We start from the raw sequence: 20,938 nt of genomic DNA on the forward strand, positions 1-20,938 counted from the left end.
TAAACACCTCTATCATATCCCCCCTCAGTCGTCTCTTCTCCAAGCTGAAAAGTCCTAACCTCTTTAGTCTTTCCTCATAGGGGAGTCGTTCCATTCCCCTTATCATTTTGGTAGCCCTTCTCTGTACCTTCTCCATCGCAATTATATCTTTTTTGAGATGCGGCGACCAGAATTGTACACAGTATTCAAGGTGCGGTCTCACCATGGAGCGATACAGAGGCATTATGACATTTTCCGTTTTATTCACCATTCCCTTTCTAATAATTCCCAACATTCTGTTTGCTTTTTTGACTGCCGCAGCACACTGCACCGACGATTTCAATGTGTTATCCACTATGACACCTAGATCTCTTTCTTGGGTTAGCACCTAATATGGAACCCAAAATTGTGTAATTATAGCATGGGTTATTTTTCCCTATATGCATCACCTTGCACTTATAATTTCATCTGCCATTTGGATGCCCAATTTTCCAGTCTCACAAGGTCTTCCTGCAATTTATCACAATCTGCTTGTGATTTAACTACTCTGAACAATTTTGTGTCATCTGCAAATTTGATTATCTCACTCGTCGTATTTCTTTCCAGATCATTTATAAATATATTGAACAGTAAGGGTCCCAATACAGATCCCTGAGGCACTCCACTGTCCACTCCCTTCCACTGAGAAAATTGCCCATTTAATCCTACTCTCTGTTTCCTGTCTTTTAGCCAGTTTGCAATCCACGAAAGGACATTGCCACCTATCCCATGACTTTTTACTTTTCCTAGAAGCCTCTCATGAGGAACTTTGTCAAACGCCTTCTGAAAATCCAAGTATACTATATCTACCGGTTCACCTTTATCCACATGTTTATTAACTCCTTCAAAAAAGTGAAGCAGATTTGTGAGGCAAGATTTGCCCTGGGTAAAGCCATGCTGACTTTGTTCCATTAAACCATGTCTTTCTATATGTTCTGTGATTTTGATGTTTAGAACACTTTCCACTATTTTTCCTGGCACTGAAGTCAGGCTAACCGGTCTGCAGTTTCCCGGATCGCCCCTGGAGCCCTTTTTAAATATTGGGGTTACATTTGCTATCCTCCAGTCTTCAGGTACAATGGATGATTGTAATGATAAGTTACAAATTTTTACTAATAGGTCTGAAATTTCATTTTTTAGTTCCTTCAGAACTCTGGGGAGTATACCATCCGGTCCAGGTGATTTACTACTCTTCAGTTTGTCAATCAGGCCTACCACTTCTTCTAGGTTCACCGTGATTTGATTCAGTCCATCTGAATCATTACCCATGAAAACCTTCTCCATTACGGGTACCTCTCCAACATCCTCTTCTGTCAACACCGAAGCAAATAAATCATTTAATCTTTCCGCGATGGCCTTATCTTCTCCAAGTGCCCCTTTAATCCTTCAATCATCTAACGGTCCAACTGACTCCCTCACAGGCTTTCTGCTTCGGATATATTTAAAAAAGTTTTTACTGTGAGGTTTTTCCTCTACAGCCAACTTCTTTTCAAATTCTCTCTTAGCCTGTCTTATCAATGTTTTACATTTAACTTGCCAACATTTATGCTTTATCCTAATTTCTTCTGTTGGATCCTTCTTCCAATTTTGAATGAAGATCTTTTGGATAAAATAGCTTCTTTCACCTCCCCTTTTAACTATGCCGGTAATCGTTTTACCTTCTTTCCACCTTTCTTTATGTGTGGCATACATCTGGACTGTGCTTCTAGAATGGTATTTTTTAACAATGACCACGCCTCTTGGACATTTTTTACTTTGGTAGCTGCTCCTTTCAGTTTTTTTCTAACAATTTTTCTCATTTTATCAAAGTTTCCCTTTTGAAAGTTTAGCACGAGAGCCTTGGATTTGCACACTGTTCCTTTTCCAGTCATTAAATCAAATTTGATCATATTATGATCACTATTGCCAAGTGGTCCCACCACCGTTACCTCTCTCACCAAGTCCTGTGCTCCACTGAGAATTAGATCTAAAATTGCTCCCTCTCTCGTCGGTTCCTGAACCAATTGCTCCATAAAGCTATCATTTATTCCATCCAGGAATGTTATCTCTCTAGCGTGACCCGATGTTACATTTACCCAGTCTATATTGGGGTAATTGAAGTCTACTATATAAGAACAGTTAATTATTAAGTGCAACGAACTACACTTGTCTCACAAAATAAATGTCGCATAGATTATAATTTTTTAGATTTTTTTATGTGCATAGAATTTATCTGGAACAGTGGACCATCATAACACCCTTGGTTTTTTAGGCAGTAAGCCACACTTTCAACCTTACAGGGTCATGTTTAATCATCGGTCCATTAAATGTCTTTTGTCTTCTTTATTCAAATGTTCTCTTTCTCCTTCTTTTTTATTCTTTTTATAATTAGTAAAATCCTTTGCAATAAATTTAAAGACGGAATTGCCTTACTTATGCGGAGCGCCACTGCGCTTCCGACCTTTATCTCCTGTGCCGCCGCGCTATTATCTCCAGCACTGTCGTGCTTTGTAGGCGAAGAATACTTCTGGGTTTTATGTTGAAAGGATGAACTTCCGATTGAATGTGCTCACACACTTTAGAGCTCCTGCTTGGTTCCTCAGTGTGTTGGTGCTAGTCTTTCTGCTTGCTATGTTCCCCCTTCATTGTGCTGTAGGATGTTGATGCCACTTGTGCCACTTTGCCTGTCGTGCTGCCTTTGAGGGTTCATGCAACTGTTATCGGTGCTCTGTTTTGAAGCTGTGGTGTGTTTTTGACACTCTCGCTGCTGCTGCTGCTGCTTTGCACCTCTGTAAAGCACTCTTGCCACTCCTGGTATCCCTTTGCCCCTTTACGGTCCTTTAGGCTATTCATGCCACTTTGGTGCCACTTTGTCACAATATAAGTACCTTGGGGCTCTTTTCCTGTTCTGATGATTGCTCCCCAGACGTTTCATCGGAATTGATAAGAAAACCTCAATTCTGCAGCCAAAAATATTCTGCAAATACTTCCCCCATTGACATTAATGGCAAACAAAAAATGAATGAAACTAATAAACGAATAGGGTTTTTTTTGCTATGAAACTGATGAAATGAATTGGGGTCCCAACAAAATAAAAAAATGAACCGAAATACATTTTTTTCTTCTGCACTTCCCTATTAATGTATTCACTCCTTCACTTATTACTGATTGGTCACTTCACTGTCACATGTCAGTGAAGTGACAGAAAGCTGTCCTAAAAGGGGATTGGTCCTTTTCACTGACAAATGTCAGTGAAAAGGACCAATCGTAGGCCACACCTTGGGAGGAGGGAACTTAGGGCAGGTCAGACATAGGCACCTGAGATGCTAGGAATGGTCTAGGAATGCATATTTTTCTGTAGCGCATCCTTTTTAGCATTGCAGGACATTTGAATATAGCATCGGGTACCCGGGAGAGGTGGTTGGGTGTGCATTATAAAAGCGGGCACTCAGCATTGAGTGCCTGCTTTCTACACACTGATACCACATCGGCCTGGTAGAGGATAGGGAGCTCTTCCCTTTGTTTTTTATTAGAGGCATAATGTCTTTCTGAGGTAGGATGTACAATATAAGCAAGCAAATGTAATGGATCCCAGAGAGAGTTAAGGTAGTGTGCACCTCACCTCATCAAAGCATAACCAGAAGTGCTTTCTCATATTTATCTATATAAATAAAAATGTTGAATAGTTTGGACAAAATCGCTAACCTCAGAAACCACTGAACCGATTGCTTTCAAATTTGGACACAACCTTCATTTCTCATACAGGAAGGTTGCTCTGTACTTACATTACAGATATGTCACACCTGTGACAGGTAAAATAGGTTTAAAAATGTTTTCCAGAAAACAACGACATCTGCTGGACGTAAGCACCATCTGTTACACCTTACACTAACACACGCTACACTAATCATTTCGCCAGTCCAGGTCCACGTTTCACTTCCATTTTAACACATTCGTGCACATTTTTCGCCGGAAGATAACTATTTCCTTTACAGATAAAATACACCCACCAACCTCCTCATGCCCCCCACATACATGCCAAATTTATTTACTTCCCACAGCCTCCCAACACACACAAAACCACCCTCCTCACACTCCCCACACATATGCCAAATTTATTTACTTCCCAGGCCCTCACAACACACACAAAACCTGACAGAAGTCCGGGAGGCTCCAGCGGGGGGGAGCCAGGACCGGTCCGGGACACATCTCCTGCACTACTGCCGTCGGCTGCCAGCAATCAACATGGCGCCGACAGCCCTTTCCCTTACTATGCCACTCGGGGACACCAATGGCGGCAGTAGCCCATGTGACATAATAAGAGAGAGGGCCCCTCGGCGCCATTTTCAGGATTGGCAGCCGGTGGCCCTTTGCCCTTACTATGTCAGAGAACCTACCGCTGCCATTGCTCCACCCCACTGACATAGTAAGGGCAAAGGGCCGTCGGAACCTGTTTCAGTGCTCACAGCCGACGGACCAACGCCAATACATCGCTCCCGGACCGCTCCTGAACGCCCGCTCCACCGACTGACATTTTTATCAGGTCTCAGGGAGGTCTGGAGGGTGGGGGGTGGTAATTAAATTATTGCGAACATCTTGGGGAGGGGTCACGAGGGGGGGCAGGTTTCATTCATTCAGCAACTCTGGGGGGGGGCAGGGTGGTGGGCTACTGTTTTTCGCAGGGCTGGGGGAGGAGGCAGGAGAGTGTGGGGTGGTTAGTTTAAGAGAACTTTTCTCATAGGGTTGTTTTTTGGGGGAAGGGGGAGGTTCACACACAAATACATACACTAAACTTGCACAATCTCAGGATCATTGAAACAAGAACTTATCCCAAACCCCCCCTGCGCGCGCCGAGCCTATTTTGCATACGCTCGGCGGCGCGCACAAGCCCCGGGACACGTGTAAGTCCCTGGGCTTGTATGGAGGGGTGTGCCGGGGGGCGTGTCAGGGGTGTGGCGGTCGTGACGCAATGTTTTGGGGGCATGCCACGCGTGATGCGACGTTTCGGGGGCGGCGATGCGGGCATGGCTTCGGCCCGGGGGCGTTCCAGGGGCATGGCCGCGGCCTCCTGACCAGCCCCCGGGACCGGAACACGGAGCAGGGCAGCCGGCTGTCGCGTGCAAAGTTAGGGGGGATTAGATAGGGCCGGGGGGGTGGGTTAAGTAGGGGAAGGGAAGGGAAGGTGTGGGGGGGGGGGAAGGAAAGTTCCCTCCGAGGCCGCTCCGATTTCGGAGCGGCCTTGGAGGGAACGGAGGCAGGCTGCGTGGGTCGGCATGCGCAGGCTGCAGATTTTGGGCAGCCTTGCGCGTGCCGACCCCGGATTTTAATGGCTACGCGCGTATCCATTAAAATCCCGCATATTCATATTCGCGCCTGGTGCGCGAACAAAAGTACGCGCTGGCGCACATTTATAAAATCCGGCCCCAAGTGTATAGATACATGCAAGAATGTCATCACTTGATCTGACCACTGTTCTGTGAATTTCAAGTTCTCATTCTTTGTGTTGATCCACACGCAGAATTGGCTAAGGCAATCTTCTGTGTTTTTCCATATGAAGAAGATGTCATCTATGTATCAGCACCAGATGACTATGTCCTGCCACCATTCAGATTTGTAGATTATATCCCGTTTGAATTGTGCCATATATAAATTCTCTGTTGTTGGTGCCAACGGTGAGCCCATGGGAATCCCATGGATTTATTGATATATAACTGATTCAAGCATGAAATAATTATTCAGGAGGACTACCTCAGATAATTGCATTATGAATTTAGTGGATATGCGTTGCATCCCTACTCTGTTAATCAACATTTGTTGTATTACGTTTAAAGCTGTATCTTGAGGTATATTAGTGTATAATGCGGATAGATCCATGGTTGCCAACCAATAATGTGACTTTTGATCCATCGTTAACTCTTGTAATTGCTGTAAAAAATGTATTGTATCTTTTGTATATGATTCCATATTTTGTACATATGGTTGTAAGATTCTATCTATAAGTATAGTTGGTGCTTCCAATACCGATGCATTAAGCGATACAATTGGACGGATTGGGGGATTCTGGATGTTCTTATGATTTTTTGGTAAGAAATAAATCACAGGAATGCACGGATATTCAACCATCAAAATTTTCTTTTCTTTGTCTGTCAAGCTTTGTGTTGGTTCGACTTGATTTTATGATATTAACCAATTTATTAGTGGGGTCCTGGGTTAATCTACAATAAAATGTATCATTCAAATGTTGTAACATGGCCTTATCATATGTTGTTTTATCTTGCAGGACCACTGCTCTGCCTTTGTCGGTGAGTTTAATGATAAATTGTGTAGAATTTTCCAATGATGTTAATGCTGTTCTTAAAGGCTGTGACAAATTATGTCGCCATCGGTGATTGCTTTTCTTGTAAACTCATAGATCCTCTCGTGGTGGAACCTATGGAGGTGAACTGTGGGTGACTGTCTTTGACTGAACGTCTCCGTCTCCATCGGAGGGTCTTTTCCTTTACTGTGGCACTTCTGGACATCTTCGGCAGTTTTGTCCGGTCCTTCTGGAAAACTGCAATGCTTGAGCCCAGCGGGGGTCCCAAGCTTAGGCGCTACTGTCACTGGCCCCCAACTCCTGCTTCCAGTCTCTCTGGGCATTGAGGCCCACTCCTTTGCCACCACTGCTCTTGTTGATACAGGAGCAAGTGGCAGCTTCATCATGGATGACATTGTCAAGCTTCTGAACATTCCTCTTCAGCCATTAGATGTGAGCCTCTGCATCACCTCCATTCAAGGAGAACATCTTCCAGGGCTCATCACCCATCAAACAGTGGCTATCCGTCTGACCGTGGGCACTCTCCATGAGAAGGAGATGTCCTTCTATGTGTTAAAACGCTCTACACATCCAGTCATCCTGGGGCTGCCTTGGCTCCAGGTCCACGAACCCCAGTTTGATTGGCATTCCCTGCAGTTGGTGCAGTGGGGTTCCATATGCCAGAAGATATGCCTATATCAAGTATCTCCAGCAGTCTCTGTCATGAAGTCTACCACTCTATCTGGTTTGCCTACTCAGTATGTTGAGTTCAAAGACGTCTCTCGAAGCAGAAGGCAGATACCTTGCCTCTGTTACGCAAGTTCAATTGATCCATAGAGCTTCTCCCAGGCACAATGCCCCCCAAGGGCATAACTTATCCATTATCTCGGCCAGAAACCCTAGCAATGTCTGAGTATATCAAAGAGAACCTAGAAAAAGGGTTCATTCATCCCTCTGATTCTCCCGCTGGAGTGGGCTTTTTCTTCGTCAAGAAAAAGGACAGCAGTTTACACCCTTGTATTGATTACAGAGGGCTCGCCATAATCCGCAAAGACCGTTACCCCCTGCTCCTTATCAGTGAGCTTTTTGACCACCTTCAAGGAGCACGGATCTTCACCAAGTTGGATCTGAGGGGTGTGTACAATCTGGTATGCATCCAACCCGAATATATCTGGAAAACTGTATTCAATACAAGGGTTGGTCACTATGAATATACAGTGATGCCCTTTTGGTCTATGCAATGCCCCAGCAGTCTTTCAATGCCTTATGAACAAAATCCTCCGAGACCTCTTGTACTCATTCGTAGTTGTATATCTTGACGACATCTTGATCTTTTCCAATGACCTTGAATCCCATCGAGATCATGTTAGGATCATCTTCCAACATCTTAAAAGAAAATCATCTATATGCCAAGTTAGAAAAATGCCTCTTCGAGCAAAATTTCTTACCCTTCCTAGGGTATATCATATGCGATCGAGGATTTTCCTTCGATCCAGAGAAAGTCCAAGGGATCCGAGACTGGCCCCAGCCAGTAGACATACGGGCCTTACAACGTTTCCTTGATTTTACTATTACCGGAGCTTCATTGCCAATTATTCTACCCTAGCCACTCTGCTCACCACCATGACCAAGAAAGGGGCTAACACTCGTGTGTGGACACCCAAAGCATAAGCCACCTTTCAGACGTTAAAAGAAGTCTTCTGTTATGGCCCTTGCCTTCAGCATCCAGACCCAAGATGTCCATTTGTTGTCGAAGTTGACGCCACCACAATTGGAGCAGGAGCCATCCTAAGTCAATGAAGTAAATGTCATCTGACTTCATATATAGATGCGACAGTGTTTTGTTTTTTTTTTAGTTTTTATAATGATGATTTTTATTGTTTATAATATTTGTCAGTTTGATATTTTATTGTTTGATGTTAGTTTCTGTGAAACTTTGTGATTTCATTGTTTTAATTTTATTTATGTAACTATGTACATCGCTTAGGCCAATTGTGTTAAGCGATCAATAAATTTTTATAAATACAAAATACAAGTCAGTTCTCTCCAAAGGGTAAATTGACACCTTGCTCCTACTACTCCCACAAGTTCTCTCCTACAGAGCAGCAGTGCACCATTGGTGACCGAGAACTTCTAGCCGTCAAGTTGGTGCTCCAAGAGTGGTGCCCCTTGTTGGAAGGGGAGCAACATAAATTTATCGTTTTCACTGAGCATAAGAATCTTGAGCATCTGAAAGAAGTTCAACTCTTGAATCCTAGACAAGCCCGATGGGCACTCTTCTTTTAATGGTTCAATTTTATCCTATGCTATCGCCCATGTCCCAAGAACCTCTGTGATGATGTTCCCAGACACATCATAGATCCTGCCTGCATTTCCCTTGCCGTGACCACCACAGTTCCAGTGGGGAAAACTGTCATTCCACATAGATTACGTGAACAAGTTCTGAAATGGGCCCATTATTCCAAGTTGGCAGGACACCTGGGTTGTACCAGGACCCTAGAGATTTTGCAGAGATATTACTGGTGGCCCAACATGGTGCAAGACTCTCGTAACTATTAGAGATGTGAATCGTGTCCTCGATCGTCTTAACGATCAATTTCGGCTGGGAGGGGGAGGGAATTGTATTGTTGCCGTTTGGGTGTGTAAACTATCGTGAAAAATCGTTAAAATCGTGAGCCGGCACACTAAACCCCCCTAAAACCCACCCCGACCCTTTAAATTAAATCCCCCACCCTCCCGAACCCCCCCCCCAATGCTTTAAATTACCTGGGGATCCGGCGGTGGTCCAGAATGGCGGCGGTCCGGAACGGCCCCCTCAATAGAATCGTGTTGTCTTCAGCCGGCGCCATTTTTCAAAATGGCCGCCGCAAAATGGCGGCGGCCATAGACAAAAACGATTCGACGCAGGAGGTCGTTCCGGACCCCCGCTGGACTTTTGGCAAGTCTTGTGGGGGTCAGGAGGCCCCCCCAAGCTGGCCAAAAGTTCCTGGGAGTCCAGTGGGGTTCCGGGAGCGATTTCTTGCCGCAAATCTTTTTCGTACGGAAAATGGCGCCAGCAGGAGATCGACTGCAGGAGGTCGTTCAGCGGGGGTCCGGAACCCCCGCTGAACGACCTCCTGCAGTCGATCTCCTGCCGGCGCCATTTTCCGTATGAAAACGATTTGCGGCAAGAAATCGCTCCCGGAACCCCGCTGGACTCCCAGGAAAATTTTGGCCAGCTTGGGGGGGCCTCCTGACCCCCACAAGACTTGCCAAAAGTCCAGCGGGGGTCCGGAACGACCTCCTGCGTCAAATCATTTTTGTCTATGGCCGCCGCCATTTTGCGGCGGCCATTTTGAAAAATGGCGCCAGCTGAAGACAACACGATTCTATTGAGGGGGCCATTCCGGACCGCCGCCGTTCTGGACCACCGCCGGATCCCCAGGTAATTTAAAGCATTGGGGGGGGGGTTCGGGAGGGTGGGGGATTTAATTTAAAGGGTCGGGGGTGGGTTTTAGGGGGTTTAGTGTGCCGGTTTTCCTGCCCTCCCCCTTCCCCCGATTTACGATTTTTTAACGATAAATCGGGGGAATTGGTATTGTATCGTGGCCCTAACGATTTTTTGACGATTTAAAATATATCGGACGATATTTTAAATCGTCAAAAAACGATTCACATCCCTAGTAACTATGTGGATTCATGTTCCATCTGCGTCCAGCAGAAGCCACCTACCGGACGGCTTTGGGGCCTACTCCAGCCGCTTCCAGCACCTACCGAACCATGGTCCAGCATCTCAATGGATTTCATCACAGACTTGCCTCCATCCCAGAATAATACCATAATTTGGGTCATCATCGACCATTTTTCGAAAATGGGTCACTGTATTCCCTTGCCGGGCCTTCCATCAGCCCCAGAACTAGCCAAGTTGTTCCTGAAACACATTTTCCGTCTGCATGGACTCCCAAAGGAAATAATATCTGACTGAGGACCACAGTTTGCTGCCAGGTATTGGCGCTCCTTATGAAAGAAGTTTAACATTGTTTTGAATTTCACGTCGGCCTATCACCCACAGGCCAATGGTCAAGCTGAAAAGACCAACCGGACCTTGAAAACATTCCTTCATTCATACGTGAATGACCAGCATGACAATTGGTCTGATTTGCTACCCTGGGCTGAGTTGTCGCATAATACCCACGTCGCTGCTGCCACCGATGTCTCTCTGTTCTCCGTGGTATTCGGACGACAACCTCAGCTGCCACTTCCAGTTCCTCTGACTGTTCTTTCTCCAGCTGCATAATTCATGGCCCACACCATTCACCAGGTGTGGAATCAAGTCAAAGAATGCCTTACCCAGACTGCTGAATACTCCAAGCATACTTCTGATTCCCACAGATGTCCCACTCCACTCTTCTGTCCTGGTCAGAAAGTATAGTTAAGCACCCGACACATAAGGTTGAGACTTCCCTCTCATTGCCTGGCTGCCAAGTACATCGGCCCATTTCAAGTGCTTCGAAGAGTGGGAGCAGTGTCTTATCAACTCCAGCTACCATGTACCATGGGCATCCATAACATATTCCATGTCTCACTGTTAAAGCCTTTGGTACTCTCCTTGCCTTCTCGTAGAGATCCTTCACCTCCACGGATCCCTATCGAACCAGACTCGGCACTTCAGGTAAGAGAGGTCCTCGATGTCTGTCGGCGTCGAGGTAGATGGGAATACCTCTTAGCTTGAGAGGATTATGGGGCCGAAGAGAATTCATGGGAACCCTCCCACAACATTCTCAACAAAGAACTCCTTAAAGCCTTCCATAGAACCTATCCTGACAAGCCATGGCTGCGTAGAGGTAGGCCTAGAAGGGGGGGTACTGTTGCACACCCCATCTGTGCATGGTCCGCACATGGGCCTGCTCACCTTGCTAGCTCTTCTGCAGGGCACGGTTCGGCCTCCCCAGCAGCAGCCGCGAGCTCCTCTAGGCCTCGGTATCCTACGGCAGTGGTAACCGGGCCTTCCACTGCGCAACAGGCCTCACGCCGGAGATTGGCATCTCCAGTGGCATTGGCCATGCCCCTAAGCATGCGCACGTGGACCGCCCAGCCTCTTGTAGGGCCAGGGGCGGGGCCTAGCTCAATGGCATGCCCTGATTGATGGAACGATATAAGGAAGTCCCTGGTTGCACTTCCTTGCCTTGGCAATCGGGTCGGCACTTTATTGTGTTCTAGTTTGCCTCTGCATTCACAGTCTTGTTCCAGTCTTTTTCCAGCCTTGTTACAGTCGTGTTCCAGCCTTGTTCCAGCATCCCACTGTTCCTGCCTTGACCAGCATCCTTCTGTTCCTGCGTCTGTTTGTCCGTCTTCCCAGGTAGTACCCTCGGACTGTTCCTCTGGAACTGACCTTGGCCTGTTCCTTGACTATTCTGTCTGCTGCCTGCATCCTGACCTCTGCCTGCCTTGTGACCTCTTCTGACCTCCAGAACCTGACCTCTGCCTTGTTGATTACTGCTCGGACTGACCCTCAGATTCTGACCTCAGCTGCCATTGACCACGTCTCCTGATTCTGGCTCTGTCTCTTGTATTGTCATCATCTATGCTGTTCTGGCCTTCCTTGCTCCTCCAGACCAACAGCATGAAGTCCGACTATGCTCCCTTGCTGTTCGTGGGCACACCTCTCTACTACCTCTCCGGGAGACCCTGCGATGCCCACCTAAGTCCAAGCGGACCGGGTCCCCACGGGCTCCACCTGGGGGGACCTCAGGCTTCCAGTGGTGAAGCTCACCCTAGCCTCTGTCTCCTCCTGTGCTCTGTCCCCTGGAGGCAGGTGCTTCCTGGTCCCTACCAGGGAGCCGTTCTCCACTGCTCCAGTACAACGGTCCACCTCTAAGTGCAACATAAACAAAATTTATCAGTTTACTAATTAATCCACCAGTTCACCCAGTCCTTCTCCAGGTCATCAAAACCTTCATAATTCTTTAACCTAATTTCCTCCAGTTCACCCAGACCTCCATCCCAGTCAGTACTGTATAAAATACAAGTTTAATATCCCTTACACCAGTTAATTAGGGGGTATAAAATATTTGAGTAAATTGGTAAAAGTACATGCATAAATGTGTTTTAAAATAGCAACTTATGCACACCTGTGAACACTTCTAGACCACCCTATTTATATGTGTATGTGCCTGAAAGTGAAAATATGCACACATTTTTTACTTTATGAGTAGCTACTACTTATGGGGTAGATTTTATAAATTTGCGCGAGGGCGTACTTTTGTTCGCACACCAGGAGCGAACAAAAGTTCGCTGGATTTTATAAGATACGTGAGTAGCCGCGCGTATCTTATAAAATCCGGGGTCGGCATGCGCAAGGGGGTGCACATTTGTGCAACCTGCGCGCGCCGAGCCCGGCGCACGTTGCCTGTTCCCTCCGAGGCCACTCTGAAATTGGAGCGGCCTTGGAGGGAACTTAACTTCGCCCTCCCCCCACCTTCCCCTTCCTTCCCCTACCTAACCCACCCCTCTGCCCTATCTAACCCCCCCTACCTTTGTTGCCAGATTTACGCCAGCTGAAAGCTGGCACCATGCCCCCGGTCCCGCCCCGAACAGCCTGCTGACCCCGGTCCCGCCCCGGACACGCCCCCTCCCTGCCCCTTTAACGAAGCCCCGGGACTTACACGCGTCCCGGGGTTGTGCGCGCGCCGGCGGCCTATGCAAAATAGGCGCGCCGGCGCGCGAGGGCCCTGCGCGCGTAAATCCGGCTGGATTTACGCGCGCAGGGCATTTAAAATCTGGCCCAGGGCATTTAAAATCCGGCCCTGTGTGTGTATATGCTAACTTGTACGTGCATAACACTTTGAAAATTCACCCTAGTGTGTGATTGTCCCTGAAGATTTTTCCTGTGATTTTGAAGATTTGAATTACACAAGGTGATAGCGATTTTCATTGAAAAATAAAATTGAATCATCTTACCAAACAAGTCTACCTTTTCACTGTGGTAGGATAAGGGCACAATAAAAAGAGAAGTTCCCACAAATCTTAGAAACAAGTTGCCACAGAGACATGGAACCATTTGCAACCAATTAAAAAAATACTTTTCTTAAGAAGGAACAAAAACTGATATGAAATCTGGAAAATGTATACTAATTTGCATTCTTGTCAGAAAACTTGTGTATGATTCAAGACAATTGATTGCTCATGGGATTTGTGTGCATCTCTCTGGTTTGGTCTTTTGAACATTTATCACTGCAAATTTATTTAGCAGATATCTAATCTTTACAGCAGGTAAGTAGTCAAATATTTGCATTAATCTCATGGCTTATTTTAGTGAAGGTTTAATATCCACTGACAAATAAATAGTCTATTACAAGATGATAAAACCCCACTGTTTAGCTAGGACATGTTTTCAGAGATCATTTATTATTTGTCAAGTAATTTAATGAAGCTGGCTTAAATTGTGCTCTTACTGAAGAATTACAATTGCACTATAAGTTATCCATTCCACTGTGTAGAATGAACATCCCAAGATTATTTCAAGTAAACATAGGTTTGTCTAATAGAGAAATGTTGTTTTAGTAGCAAAATGGGTGACTAAGGAAAGCCTGTGATCCAGACTGAATTTAAAGGAAAAAGATAATGGAGGAAGATGACTAGGTTGTTATTGAGATGAGTATAATAAGTGTGTTTAAAAAGTGTGATAGCTGATTGGAAAAATATCAGCATCAATTTGAAAAGTGTGAAATCAATGTCAGAGAAAGATTTAAGATAGAGATGCTCTGAGAAACAGGCACAGGAATGAAGACCATGAATGAAGAGGCAGAGTCAGAGCTGTGAACTGACATGTTTAACAGAGCAGGAGAAGAGGGACGCAAGAATGCCCACAGCAGATGATAGTATAGTGATGTAGAAAGAGACCACCTCATCAACAGATGCTGATGAGATTGTGGAGAGTAGAGGAGTGACAGTAGCAGAAAGGTTGTGGAGGTCAACAGCTTGGATGACCCAAAAGATGTCTGTGATGATGGTCAAGATTAGGATGGAGGACAGTTAAGTGTGAAGGATATCAAGTGGTGTTCATAAAGAGGGGGAGGCTCATGTTGTAAGTAAACCCTGCATCCAGTTGCAGGGAGCTGGACTACTGTGGGGGGAGAGCAAGGCATTAGGCATTTGCCCTAGTTTTCTCCTGGCTCTATGCCTAAGGAAGGCCATGCATCTTAGTACTGGCTGTTGTATTTGAGGCATTGTGGACCCTTGGTCGCAATGGAGATGACTCCTCCCACGGGGTGGAGCCCCATGGGGAACCACTGCGATAGGCTGACACAGATAGCAGACACAGAATGGATAGAGTCTTTATTGTACTGCTGTAGATAGATGGTGAAAGCCGGAAGGTAAGGCACTGATCCTCAAAGTGCCAGTACGTTCAACAGTCTCAGAAGTATAGTCTCACCCAGATGTTCACGATAGGCGGGAGCCCGCAGTGTGGGTAATGCCGCAGCTGGTGGGTGGAGTTGGAGCACCGTAGAGGTACTCACAGAATGAAGGCATCTTCCTGGTGGTAGAATGGTGGGACCGAAGGTCCGTGGTGCAGGATATAATGTAGAAAGGCCCTCAAGGAGCGAGTACCCAATGGTCCAATATCCTGAAAGTAGAATAGAGAGAAAGATTCCCAAGGAGCGGTTGTCTTAGTTAGTGAGGAAACCCGAAGGGAAGTTGGAAGCGAGAGACCCCCGAGGAGCGGGTGTCTAGAGCTTCTTACAGAAGCGAGGCCCTTAACATGAAAAGCCACGTCTAAGCGTGCAGCTTAGAGCAGTCAGAGTAGCGAAGCGAAGCCTGTTCTAACTCAAAGTGGTAGCGGAAGCAGAGACTAGATATACCTGGAGATACTGACATCATGCAGTGGGGCTGCCCCCGAGGTTCCCGCCATGACGTGTATTTGAGCGTAGGAGATGTGTGCGCTCATGTCCTAGGAGGCCACGGGAGTGAGCATGGCAGATGGGGACACCCATGCTGGTTTGGAAATGCCGAGGCCCTCAGCACTCGGCACCGGAGGCAGCCATCTTGGCCAAAGAGAGAGAAAGGGGAAAAAAAAAGGTAAATCAGAACGGTTGCAGCCATCTGCGACTGACGGATGCAACACTGGCAACCTTCTGTCTAGAGAAAAAGCATTAGTAAAGAGAATAAGGCATAGGGATCAGAGGGATCACCAATGTGACAATTAAAGAACCCCAAGGAAGGGGGCAATGCCTCAAGAAATAAGAAAAGCCAGGCATCAGTGATGAAGGAGGAGTTGGACTTATCAGAAGGCCAGTAAAGCACAGCTACCTGGGGAGTTAGTAGGGTGGACAGATGGAGTGTTCTTAAAGGAAGAAAGGAAATTGGATTGAGAGGGAAGGAGAGGTTGAAACCTGGAAAAAGGGGAAATAAGTAGCCCAATACCACCGGTGAAACCTTCCAAGTAAGGCATGTGACAGGTAGAGGTGCATCAAGTGGATTGCAAGTAGTCTTAAAGGGGCAAGGTTAGGATAGGTAGAGATGGTAGAGAGACAAAGTACTGAAGATTCAGAGTTTGTACTTCTATAGCACTGGGAATGATTAAAAGGTGATTAAATCATCGGTAGAAAAATGCTGGAAAGTCATAAGTATAACTTTTATATTATCTTCTACTATTACTTGATTTTTATCCAGCACTATAGAGTGAGAGCAGTGCTGCAAAGACACACACAGGAGACATCCATAATCTGTGAGTCCTCTAGCTGATTCAAGATTTGACAAATAGGAACCAGAGAAGAACCATGGATAAATTGAAAGTCTCAGAGTTAGGATAATAGGTGAAATCTTATTCTACCCTTATCTTCACTGTATTGAAATATGAAAGTCAATAGCTTCTAAGTTAAATAAGATTATATTATCTATTATATGCCAAGATCAAGAGCTGCCCTCAGTGGAGCCAAAAAGACCTGCTATGGGGTATTGCATCGTTTACTTCACTGAATAAAAAAAAACATGAAACAGAGGACACAAAACAGTCAATACAAAAGTGCCACCCGAAAAAATCAAAAGCACCATGCTTGCAGCTGCATAAAAAACTCAGTTGCACTGTACACCTTAATGATAGTTTAGTAAGCTGTTCTCAAGTAAATTTAGTTTGTGGAGAACAGAAAACCATATAGGTTTGAGGATGTTAGACCTATTTGGAAGCAGAATGAATGGCATTAATGGAACAACTATGGTGACTACAGTAAGTTCCTGCATACTTGTTACTTGTTTAAGTTCTAAAAATAGATATATTTCTCTGCCTGAATGTCTACTGAACTGACCCTAATGTCAGCAACTTTCAAATAGACTTCTACCAGTAAAGTAGCCCTTTGCAAGCAAAAATGTCCTTTTCAAAACTTGTGTGACTGATATGTGCTTGAAATTACACATATATACACTGTGGACTGATTTTTCAAAATGATTTACACAAGTAAAATCTGGTTTTATGCTCACAAATGAGCTTTAGAAAATTACCCAAAGGGTTGTGCATGTACACATATGTAATTTCATCTGTACGTTTACACCGACTACAAAGATGAATTCCAGCCGAAAGAGATGAGGCAACCATTTAAAGAGAAATGGTTAGACAAACAATTTATGCATATACTTTTGGTTTTATTAAAATAAAAAATATTCACATATGTGTACATGTGTAAATTACTCTCTTCGAAGAAGGAGTGTGACTTTATGACAGTGAATGTTAGGAATTAATATTAATTTGAAATAAATGGGAAAAACATAGGGGTAGATTTTAAAAGCCCTACGCGTGCTGGGCCTATTTTACAAAGGCCCAGGGATGCGAGTAAAGCCCCGGGAAGTGTCTAAGGCTTTGGAAAAAGGGTGGGAAAGGGGGGGAAGGGGGCGGGGTGGTCTGGGGGGCAGGGCAGGGCCAGAGGCCTCCAGCACAGCCGCCATTTGCTGCTGTGCTGGAGTTTCGCACGCCAGCCCCCTAGGCAGGCGCAGCAGGTAAAATAATGTTTTGGGGGGGTTAGGACAAGGATATGGGGTGGGTTGGTTAGGGGAAAGGGAAGGGAGGTTAGGGTATGGCGTTGGGAAGTTCCCTTCCAGGCCGCTCTGAAATTGGAGCGGCCTGAGAGGGAACTGGGGAAGGCCGCGGGTGTTGGTGTGTGCAGGGTACACAACTGTGCACCCCCTCGTGTCTGCCGACCCCCTATTTTATAACATGTGCGCACCCACGTGCACATGTTATAAAATCAGGCGTCCATGTGCGCACACATGGATGTCCTCGCGCAACTTTATAAAATCTACCCCATAATGAATGTACCCATATTTGTTTCATGTGTGGCCTCCAAAACAAATTGAGAAGTTCCACAAATGAAACAAATGTTCTTTGTCCAAATTGTTTATGGTTCTCTTTCATTTCAAAGGCTCATTGAAGTCTATGATTATGTACTGTAGAGGGAGACAAAAAAACAATTGGTAACTAAAGCAACTAGCTCTTACTTGTTTGACATCATATCCATGTCAGAATCTCATCAGGGCTGGAGGCAGCAGGAGCTCTCTCCTGCAAACAGGCTTGCTTCTTCCAGAGGCTGGATCCAATGCCATTGCCTCAACCTAGGCCAGGGTCTGGACCCAGGTCTGATGCCAGGCTTTGTCCCAGACCCAGGTCCAAAGCCAAAGCCTGGTCTGGAGATGTTATAGTTAGTGAGGTTTGGGTGGACCTTTGGACACTGTGGCAGCTGACCATGCCCTCAGGGGGAAGTCCCGTGAGGGGCCACAGGTCAGGCTCAGCTCTGGACACACACAGATAGTTCTTTATTTAGACAGTTTGAGAAGCCACCAGAGGTGGCAGTAGTGAGTAGAAGATGTAGCCCAGCTGGGCTAGTATTCCCCAGGGTGCTGGAACAGCAGTTCCTCTGGTAGCAGTGCTGTAGTGGAGAGAACTGAGAAAGTGAGTACAATAGAACATTCACAGAGTCCCAAATATGGAGAAGCCCCAGAGATAGGGAGAGCTGGCCTTCAAGGAGCGAGTTCTAGATCCCTGGAGGTAGAGAGACTTGTTGGCAAAGTACTCGCACAGCGGTTCCACGTAAGAGATGGCACTGGTGCTGGAACGGAGGCAGGCCCTCGAGGAGTGAGTACCTGGTTCCAGGGAGACAGCTCTGAGGAGTGGATGGTAGTAGTACTCACTGATGGTGTCTGTAGCAAATTCCTCCAAGTAGAAGAGGAGATAGATGCAGGCAGCGGGTCAGGGAACATGGGCCCTTGATGAGCAAGTACTGGTTACCTGATAGTGACCTGGAAGAAACAAAGAAGCCCCAGAGGAGCGGGTACCCCGTTAGCAGAAAGAGTAATAGAAGTTGGAAGGCAGAGTAGCTGGGTTCGGAGAGCGCCCATAAGATTACCCTTGCTAAATCAACGGCTAGCAATAAACAGTAGGCTTAAATATCCGGGCAGCGTGACATCATCACAGGGGGACACCCCTGAGGAATGCACCAATAAGGAAATAAGAATGAGGGCCACATGGCGCGCGCCCTAAGGTATCTGGAGAGCATGGCAGGAGGCAGCACCCAAGCCTGTCTGGGGACGCCAGAGAGGACGGCAGGCAGACGCCACGGCAGCCAGGCGTCCATGAGGAGCAGGAGGAATTACAGAAAAGGAAAGCTAGGCGGAGTGAAGAACATCGGGAAGTGATGATCACAACAGTACCCCCCTTCAAAGGATGGTCTCCTCTGCAGGTACCAGGTTTTGGTTTCCAAGGATACGAAAGATGAAACTGATGGAACATCTCTTTGTCAAGGATATTAGCCAGAGGCTCCCAAAAGTTTTCTTCGGGGCCAAAACCTTCCCATGAAAGAAGGTATTCCCAAGTCTTGCCTTGTCTTCGGACATCAAGGACAGCTTCGACCTTGCATTCTAGGTCATCTTCTGCATTGATGGAAGATGGTTCCTGAGACTTGGAAGAGAACTCACTGAGAATGAGTGGTTTCAAAAATTAAACATGGAAAGCATTGTGGATGTTTAATCCAGGTGGTAGCTTCAGACTGTAAGTAATGTTGCCAAGATGTTGGAGGATTGGAAATGGTCCAATGTAGCGAGGAGCAAATCGAGTGGAGGGTAACTTCAGTCTAAGGTGCTTAGTGGATAGCCAGACTTTGTCACCAGGTTGAAAGACAGGTGCTTTGGGATGGTGAGTGTCATAAAACCTTTTGGCTCAATCACACGCTTTGAGTAGCATTTCTTTCGTCTGAGTCCATAATTGACGGATATCATCAGCAGTGGATGGAGCTGCTGGGGACATCACTGAGAGCTTCAGTGGAAGTGGCGGTGATGGTGAATGTCCATATACCACTTCAAAAGGGGTTGATCCAGTGGAAGATGCCGGCTGAGAATTAATGGCAAATTCAGCCCATGGTAACAGTTCGGCCCAGTTATTCTGAAGGCAAATCACATAGGCCCGAATGAACTGTTTCAGGGTCCTATTCATCCATTCTGTTTGGCCATTTGATTGAGGATGATAAGCAGATGTATAATCTAGAGAGATGTTGAAAAGCTTGCACAAAGTCTTCCAGAATTTTGCAGTGAATTGTGATCCTTGATCCGAAACTATGTGCTTCGGTAGGCCATGAAGGTGAAAGATGTGGGATTATGAAGAGCTTCGCAAGCTCCAAGACTGAAGGTAAGCCAGGCAGCGCCATGAAATGGGCCATCTTGCTGAAGCGGTCAACTGTGACCCAAATGGTATTATACCTCCAGAGAGGGGAAGATCAACTACAAAGTCAGTAGCAATATGTGTCCAGGGCTGTTCCAGAGCTGAAAGCGGTTGGAGAAATCCCCACGGTTGGCCAGAAGTAGGTTTGTGCTTGGCACAGTTGGAACAAGATGCTACGTAGGAGAGTGTATCTTCCTTGATAGTTGGCCACCAATAATACTTCTGGAGATTTAGCAGGGTATGGCATTGACCAGGATGGCCAGCCAGCTTGGAATCGTGTACCCAATAGTGCACTTTCTTCCTGAGGTGTTTAGGCATGATGGTCTTACCAGCGGGTACCGTATGAGTAGCCACCAAGATGACTTTCCTTGGGTTGATAATATGCCGAGGTTCTTCTGGAACATCCTCCGAGATAAAGGAGCGTGACAAGGCATCAGATCTGGTATTCTTGTCTCCGTGGCGATATTTGAGCATGAAGTCAAAACAGTTAAAAAATAAGGAACATCTGGCTTGTCTATGGTTAAGACGTTGTTCATGGTGGAGATACTCTAGATTTTTATGGTCCGTAAACACAGTAATTTGATGTTGAGTGCCTTCGAGCCAAGGCCACCATTCCTCAAATGCCAACTTAATAGCCAGGAGCTCTTTATCTCCAATCCCATAGTTCTTCTCTGCCGGAGAGAAACGTCGCGAGAAGAAGGAGCAGGGACATAAGGATTTGGAGTATCTGGTTTGGCTCAATACAGCCCCTACACCGACATCAGAAGCATCGACTTCCACGATGAATGACTTGTCAGGGTCTGGATGACGCAGGCATGGTTCAGTGGAAAAGGCATTCTTTAAATCCCCGAACGTGGATATGGCCTCCGCAGACCATTTAGAAGCATTGGCCCCTTTCCGGGTCATTGCAGTTAAAGGCACAGTTAAAGAAGAATAGTTCTTTATAAAGCTTCTATATTAATTAGTGA

This window comes from Rhinatrema bivittatum, chromosome 2 (assembly GCF_901001135.1).
Source record: "Rhinatrema bivittatum chromosome 2, aRhiBiv1.1, whole genome shotgun sequence".
Lineage (NCBI taxonomy): Eukaryota > Metazoa > Chordata > Amphibia > Gymnophiona > Rhinatrematidae > Rhinatrema > Rhinatrema bivittatum.